This window comes from Coenobita brevimanus, chromosome 86 (assembly GCF_032717465.1).
Source record: "Coenobita brevimanus isolate Jiangsu-jjx chromosome 86, ASM3271746v2, whole genome shotgun sequence".
NCBI classification, from domain to species: domain Eukaryota; kingdom Metazoa; phylum Arthropoda; class Malacostraca; order Decapoda; family Coenobitidae; genus Coenobita; species Coenobita brevimanus.
The window spans coordinates 8,288,428-8,296,790 of NC_137039.1; positions in this window are offsets into that span (position 1 = coordinate 8,288,428).

Consider the following 8,363-nt stretch of genomic DNA (forward strand, 5'->3'; position numbering starts at 1 on the left):
TACTACTACTACCCTGTACTACTACTAACCACTACTACTTCTGCTACTATTACTGCTACTTCTGCTAACTACTACCACTGCTACTACTGCTGCTACTACTGCTACTACTACTACTACTATTTTTTTTATCACCTCCATCCATTGGGGAATTATATTGTGAAGATCAAAACCAATCTTGCTAATACAGTTCACCGTTTGGAGTTGTAATGTGAAGGTTAACACTAACCCTCATATTACAATCCGCTGGCCCCAAGCACGCCAACGGCTGTGGTTACCAACCATCTACTATTACTATTATTATTTTATTTTATATTTATTGATATTACAGTGTAAATAAAGACATTAAACTATTGGAGTCGCTGGTCTATGCGACTCTCGACCACAGTAGCTTCGTAATCCATACCCGCCAGAGAGACAGGCCTCAGGGCTGATGATCTTGTGCCTCTGAGACATAGCAGAGTAGACCTCACGAGGGAGAATGACAGTCGACATCTCATCCAGGCCATAACAGAACTCTGCGGTTGACGTTTTTTCTCAGAAAGAACCTCTGCCAGTCTCGAGTAGAATCTCACTGCCTCTGGACCCATCCCACCTGATGTCGTGAACACAAGGGCAGTGAATCGACCGTGGTCCACATGTTGCATCCTTTCTTGATAGTTTTTTTTTTTTTTCTTGTTCATTCCTTTTGTGTGCAGCTTCGAGAGACAGTTCACAATGACATGCTGCCATGGGATCAAATATCCGGATGTCGAAGAACGCCCTCTGCCCACGTGTCCAGAAACCTCGAGCACTGACATCTACTCTTGCTTCATTTGATGTGTTTGCTGTTCTGTGGGTGAAGTGCTCGCCGTCCAGGGGTAGCAGAGCTGGCTCAATGATGACATCGTGGCATATTTCCTGCAGCATTTTGGCAGTGAGGTAGCGTACTTCATCGTGTCGGATGCAAACAAAGCCTCCCTTCTTGGGTACCATTGCATGGTTTGCATCAAAGGCAGTGCCACAGGCACAATGTTGAGGTAGGTTCTCTATTGGCCATCCATATCTCAAGGCTATGGCGTCAATAAATTCTTGTTTGTTGAAGTGGAAGCCTTTTGCCTTGAGAGGCAGGGTTGTCAGCCAGTTCAATGCCCCAACCTCCTGTGCAATTTCAGCTCTTCTGCACTGGTCTGGTGTTAGATGTTCGATTATGTGCTGCAGCTGGTCTTTTTGTCTTGCTTCACATTCCTTGCTTATCTGTGTCTTTATGTCTTTCTGCCTTTGGTGGTCGGTTTCACTCGTCTCAACCTGGGTGCAAATCTTCTGTGACAAGGATTCGGTGAGCCTGAGTGAATTTCTGTGTTCGTAGCTTGCCACGGCTGCTGGATTTATAATGCCAAGGCCTCCCATCCTGGATGGTAGTGCTAGAAGATCCCTCTCTTCTGGTGTGGGGATGTGGCCATTTGTTAGAGATGGGAGGAATGAGTCCCTGATAGCATCCTCCAGTGGTTGTACTACTACTACTACTATCCGGTTACGTATTGTACTAGTGTATTCTTTCTACTGGCAGACGACTGTATTCAGTTTGGGAGCTATTTTAACAACTAAAGGCGTCAGACGGAACTCCAGCTGACTCCTTGATTACCAAAGCTTCCCTCAAGATGAATAATAATCGTCTGGAGATGGAAGGAATAAACTGAAAAAGTCACTCAAGGGAAAGACAGAGGAAAAAGGGACGAAGAGAGAACAAGGAAAAGAAGGTGGGGAAAAATATAAGGAAGGGAAAATGCCAATGAGGAGGAAAAAAAGGAAAGGTAAAAGTTGTAGAGAAACCCAGAAAAGGACAAAGAAATAAAGAAATAACAAAGAGGAAGAATAAGAGATATATAGAAAGGAGAGGAAAGAAGGGACGAAGGAGACATGCAGTGATTAAAGGAAGACAAACTGCCCCAAACTTGACTGAAGGAAGGATTGAAAAATGAAGGAAAGAAAAAAATTAACGAATGAATGAAGGATGGAAAGAAAAAATGAAGAAAAGAAGGACAGAAGGAAAAAAATGAATGGATGATGGAAGGGTGGAAAGGAAGTAATCCCCGAGCTATACCTCATGATATCATATAGCCCTGCTAGGGTTGCAGAAGAGCGCTACCCCTCCCAGCACGCAGCCACCGGGCGGGGCGCGAACGCGCAACCTCACGATTACGAGCCCGACACCCTACCACCGAGATACCGCGCTGCCCGGAAGGATGGAAAGAAAAGAACAAGAAGAGGGAAACAAGGAAGACACACTCCATCAAATAAACATAAAGGGGTGTGAGACATCCATTCATTTTCTCCTGCGCTCCTTTTCTGCCTCCTCATCTTCCTCTGCCTACTTTTATTTAATCTTTCTCCTCCTTTCTACTCTTCATTTCTCCTCCTCTCCCTCTTCTCTACTCTCCCTACTTCTCCCTTCTACGATCCCTTTTTCTCCTCCTCTCCCTCCTCTCTATTCTCCCTCCTCCTCCTCCTCCTCTCCCTTCTCCTCCTCCTCTCCCTCCTCTTTACTTTCCCTCCTCCTCCTCCTCCTCTCCTTTCACCTATTCTTTCACTCCTCTCCCTTGTCTTCTTTTAATTCTCTTCTATACTCTTCCTCTTCTTCCTCCATTATTCCCTTCTCTTCTTTTTCCCTTTCCTTCTGTCTTCTACCTCCTCTCGCTTCTTCCTCCTCCTCCTGTTTTACTTCTCGACTCTTCCTCATCGTCATCTTTTACTCTTCTTTCTTTCCAAGTTATTTCTCTCCCTCTTTATCATATTCCTCCTCTTTTTTCCTCACTCTTTCTTGTTCTCTCCTTATCCCTTCTCTGCTCTTCCTTCTTCTCTTTTACTCCTCTTCCTCTCTTTCTTCCACTTCTCTTTTTTCTGTCTACTTCCTCCTTTGCCTTCTCATCCTTCTTGCGTTTTTTTTCCTTCTTCACGTCCTCCTTCCTTCACTTTTTCCTCCTCAACCTTTTCCACCTCTTCTCTTCTCCCCCTCCTCCCCTCCTCTTTTACTTCTCATCTTCTCCTCTTTTACCCTTCTCCACTTCCTCCTTCACCTCCTCCTCCTCCTCCTCCTCCTCCTTCTCCTTTAGTAAACCAGGCATCATTTTGTTTGTTATACAGTTACCACCCAGCGTTGTTAAATGGTCTCTTGGGGTACAAGAAACCATTTGGCTTGTCACTTAGTGTAGAGTTAACTGGGGGTGACATCCGTTAATAAAATATCTCTATCTATATACCTAGGCTGCTTCCCCCAAGGAAAGGGAGGTAGCCGAGACAGGACGACACACTCCAAATTTACTCATTCATTCAAACACATTCATTCGCATCTTAGCCCCAAAGGGGAGAACGGACAGATCCTCACTGCACCACACCGCACAAGGGTCAACTGCGCAATGCAATCAGTGACATCCGCAGCAGGGCCCGACAGCAGAACTGGTTTACCCCTGCCACATCATAACAGATCCATCCCCTTACCCGCACCTGACCTGACTAGCTGATCAGACCAAATGCGGGAGAATATCCTCTCAGGGCTGCGTCATCACTTATTCATTCACAATTTCTCTCCATTTATTTCTGTCACGCACAGCCACTCTTCCTTGCTCAACAGACATCCCTCTCGCATCCAGCGCTCTCTTCACACTGTACATCCATCCTATTCGTGGTCTTCCTCTCAGCCTTACACCTCTCACATCAGATCTAGTTATCTTTTTCACCAATCGCTCATTATCCATTCTCTCCATATGCCCAAACCATCGCAACACCCTCTGCTCAACTCTACCAGCCATCTCCCGAACAACTCCAGTTCTCCTTCGCACTTCATCATTTCGCACCCGATCCATACGCGTCACTCCACACATACTCCTCAGACACCTCATCTCCATTACATTCAAACTTTTCCTCTCTACTACACCCATATTCCATGTTTCAGCTCCATATAACGCAGTCGGTACCACAACACCCTCATACAGCCTTCTCTTTACATCCATTCTAAGCGAACGACATCTAAACACTTTTTTCATTCCTCCCAGCACCTTTCCTACTTCATTTATTCTAAACTTCACTTCTGCATCTATTCTTCCATCCACAGCAACATGTGACCCTAGATATTTAAAACACTCTACCTCCTCAAGGAACTCGCCATTCAAAACTATATTCATCCCCCTACCAACTACCAACCTCGTACACTTCATCACTTTACTCTTATTCTCATTTACTTTCAATTTCCTCCTTTCACACACCCTTCCAAACTCCTCTACCAACTGTCTCAATCTCTTCTCTGAATCAGCCACCAGTGCAGTATCATCTGCAAACAGCAGCTGCTTCAGATTCCACTCCCCACCATCAACATAAATAAATAAATAAATAATACAGCCATCGAAATTCAGAAAATAAGATGTAGTTACCATGTACGTTAATATAAACAGATAAAGAAAATGGAAAATGAAAAAAAGAGGAGAGAGAGAGAGAGAGAGAGAGAGGAAAGGGAATGGAGGTGAAAAATAACAGACTAGGACAGTATAAAAAATAAAATAGGAGAGAAAATAAGAGAGAACGAAACGAAGAAGAACATAGAGAAAGAGAGGAATGAGACAGAGAGAAGGAGAGGAATGAGAAAGAGAGAAGGAGAGGAATGAGAAAGAGAGAAGGAGAGGAATGAGAAAGAGAGAAAAAGAGGAAGATGAGCACAGAGAAAGAAGGGAAACGGAATGGAAGTGAACAAAAAATGAGGGAGAAAGATGAGAGAATTAAGACAAAGAGCAAAAGACGAAAGGTGAAGAAAGTGAGGAAAGTATGAAGGAAAAAGTACATGACATACAATACAGAAAATACAGAAATATAAAAATACAAAAAAATACAGAGAATAAAGAAAAAACAAGGAAGGCAATGATTGATTACGTGTGTGTGGCTGAATGGATGCGAAAATGTATACTGGATACAAGAGCTTATAGCGGTTGGAGGAGTGGACTTTCTGACCACTACTTGGTGGTGGCCAGAATCAAGATCCAAATAAGATGGAGAAAAAGAAGAAGGGAAGGACGGGAAGAAGGAGTATTTGTAAGGAGAGTGGAAAGGTTACAAGAGGATGAGAAAACGGCAGAGTATAAGAGAGAAGCGGAGGAACGATTGGGTAAATATGAATTGGAGCAGATGGGGGACGTGGAAGGTGTGTGTAGGATATTCAGAGAAGAAATATGTGCAGCATGTGATGTGGTGTGTGTGATGAAGAGAAGACGGAGGGGTGTGCAAGGAACAGCGTGGTGGAATGAAGAGATGAGACAAGCTGTGGCTCAAAAGAAGAAAGCATACAATGAATGGATGAGAAATAGAGGCGTGGAAGAAGTAGATAGGCGGAAGAGAGAGTTATATGTAGAAAGAAAGAGAGAGGTGAAAAAAATAGTAAGAGAGAGTAAGAAGAAAGCAGATGAGGAATTTGGAAGGAACTTGAGTGTAAAGTGGAGGGACTGTAAGAAAATGTTCTGGAAAGAGGTGAAGAGAGTAAGACAGGGTGGAAGTGAAGTTAGCAGGGGAGTGAAAGATGAAAATGGTGGATGACTAGTGGAGAAGGGAGAAAAAGTGAGCAGATGGAGAGAACACTTTAAGGAACTGTTGAACATAGAGGATGGAAGTAATGCGAGTACAAGTGGCTGGGGAATGGCTGGGAGATGGAGGGAGGTGAGAAGATAGGAAGAAATCAGTAGGATAGAAGTTGTGGAAGCAATGAAGAAAGTTAAATTGGGGAAAGCCCCAGAAATTGATGGAGTGTGTGGTGAAATGCTGAAGCATGGGGGAGAGATAGTAGTAGAATGGATGAGATGTGAAGATTGGCTTGGGAGGAAGGTAGAGTCCCGGAGGATTGAAAGTCAGGTATAATTATTCCCTTGTACAAAGGAAAAGGGGAAAAAGAAGTGTGTGGTAATCATGGGGACATTTGTCTTCTTAGTATAATAGGAAAAGTGTATGGTAGGATACTTATTGACAGAGTTAGAGAAAGAACAGAGGAATTAGTTGGAGAAGAACAGGGAGGCTTTAGGAAGGGAAGAGGTTGTGTAGATCAGATATTCATTCTTAGATCTTTAGTGGAAAAGTTTCTAGAGAAGGGAAAGAAATTGTATGCAGCTTTCATGGATTTGGAGAAAGCGTATGGCAGGGTGGATAGACAAGGATTGTGGAAAGTATTAAGAATATATGGAGTACTGTAGATGGGAAGTTGTTGAATGCTGTGAAGAGTATGTATGATGGTGCTAAGGCTGCAGTGCGTGTGGATGGTGAACTGAGTGAATTTTTCTCTTTGAAGGTTGGGTTGAAACAGGGATGTGTCATGTCTCCATGGTTGTTCAATTCGTACATGGATGGGGTAATAAAAGAGGTATAAGGTAGGGTAGTGGATGTTGGAGTGGCCCTGGTGAGAGAGGGTGGTGTTTGGAAACTCCCTGCACTGTTGTTTGCAGATGATACTGTGTTTTTGAGTGAAGACGAAGGAGATCTGCAAGGTTTGGTGGATGAATTTGGGAGAGCGTGTAAGAAACGGAATAAAAGGTGAATATAGGGAAGAGTAAAGTGATGGTCTTTGAGAGAGGTGAAGTCAGTGAATGTACAGCGAGGTTGGATGGTGAGGAACTGGAAAATGTGAGTACGTTTAAGTACTTGGGTAGTGTGATGAGTAAGGATGGAGGTTTGGAGGGTGAAGTGCTTGAAAGGGTACAGCAGGGAAGAAAGGTTGCTGGTTCCTTGAAAGCAGTGATAAGAAACAGGGAAATGAGCATGGAAGTGACAAAGTTGCTACATGACAGTATTGTGATACCAACTCTAACGTATGGAAGTGAAGCTTGGACGTTGCTGGAAGGACACAAGTCAAGAGTGAGAGCAGTGGAAATGAATTATTTGAGAGGAGCAGGTGGAGTCAAATGGAGAGACAGACTGACAAATGAGGATATAAAGGAGTGTTGTGGTGTGGATATGGATGTGATAGTAAGCGTTAGGAGGAATACACTGAGGTGGTTTGGCCATGTGGAGAGGATGGAGGGTGAAAGGCTGACGAAGAGAGTGTATGTGAATGAGGTGGAGGGGGGAAGAGGGAGGGGGAGGCCGAGGATGAGATGGAGGGATGGAATGGAGACCTATATGAGAGAGGGGAGTGTGAGTTGGGAGCAGGGCAGTGAAATGGCAGGGGACAGGGCGACGTGGAGGCGATTTGTTTGAGGTTACCCCGAACGGGCCTAGCACCTCTGGCTCCGAGGAGAGAGGCAGCCTGGGTTGTCTGGGCCTGGGGACTGCTGGCCAGACCTGGGAGTCTGGGGACTGCAGCCGCCTACAGGAAGAAGCGCCATCAGGGGTGAACTGCAGCGTCGCCTCCGTCGGGTGTCCGTCAGGGACAGAGACCTCCCAGGGGTAAGTGGTAGGGCTTGGACTGGGCCATGCCACCACTCCGCCAGCACCTCCGGGGAATTGCTCCTGTGGGGAGACAAAGGGCGTCCCATGCAGCTGAGAGGAAAGGGGTCGGCTGCGCAAGGGACCTCCTGCTCTGGGAGAGCCTTCGGAGTCACGAATGAGGGGTGTACAGTGGCCACTCCCTCCCCGTCACATACTGTGGCCGTGAACGCGGTTTCGTGACTCCTAGGGCTCGCAGTTGAAGGGCGTACGGTGGCCGCTCCTTCCCCGTCACGTACGGTGACCGTGAATGCGGTGCTGCTCCCAAAGGAGGAAAAGACAGGAGAGGGGTGCACAGGGGCAGCGTCCTCTCCAGTGCGTGCTGAGGCCATAGCCGAAGGTCTACTTACCCTTTTACACACTAAGGCCGTAGCCAAGGGTCTACTTACCCTCTCACGTACGAAGGCCATAGCCGTGTGCCTGCCCACCTGCTGGGAAGTAACTGAAGGGCGTACCGTGGCCGCTTCTTCCCCGTCACGTACGGTGGCCGTGGATGCAGTGTTACTCCCACAGGAGGAAAAGGCAGGAGAGGGGTGCACAGGGGCAGCGCCCTCTCCGGTACGTGCTGAGGCCGTAGCCGAGGGTCTACTTACCCTTGCACGCACTAAGGCCGTAGCCGTGGGCCTGCCTGCCCTTCGGGAAGTAACTGAGGCGTTACTCCCGTAGGAGGTAATAGCGGATGAGGGGCATACAGTGGCCACTCCCTCCCTGTCACGTACGGTGGCCGTGATCGCGGTTCCACTATTCCTCTCTCTGCCAGTCGGGGTGCATTCAATAACTAACGCCCCGAGGCCGTCCCCAGAGGTGGCTGTGACTGAGGGGCGTACGGTGGCCACTCCCTACCCCTTCACGTATGGTGGCTGTGATGGCAGTGTCACAGGGGGAAACAACTGAAGGGCGTACAGTGACCGCTCCTTCCCCGCTACGCACGGTGG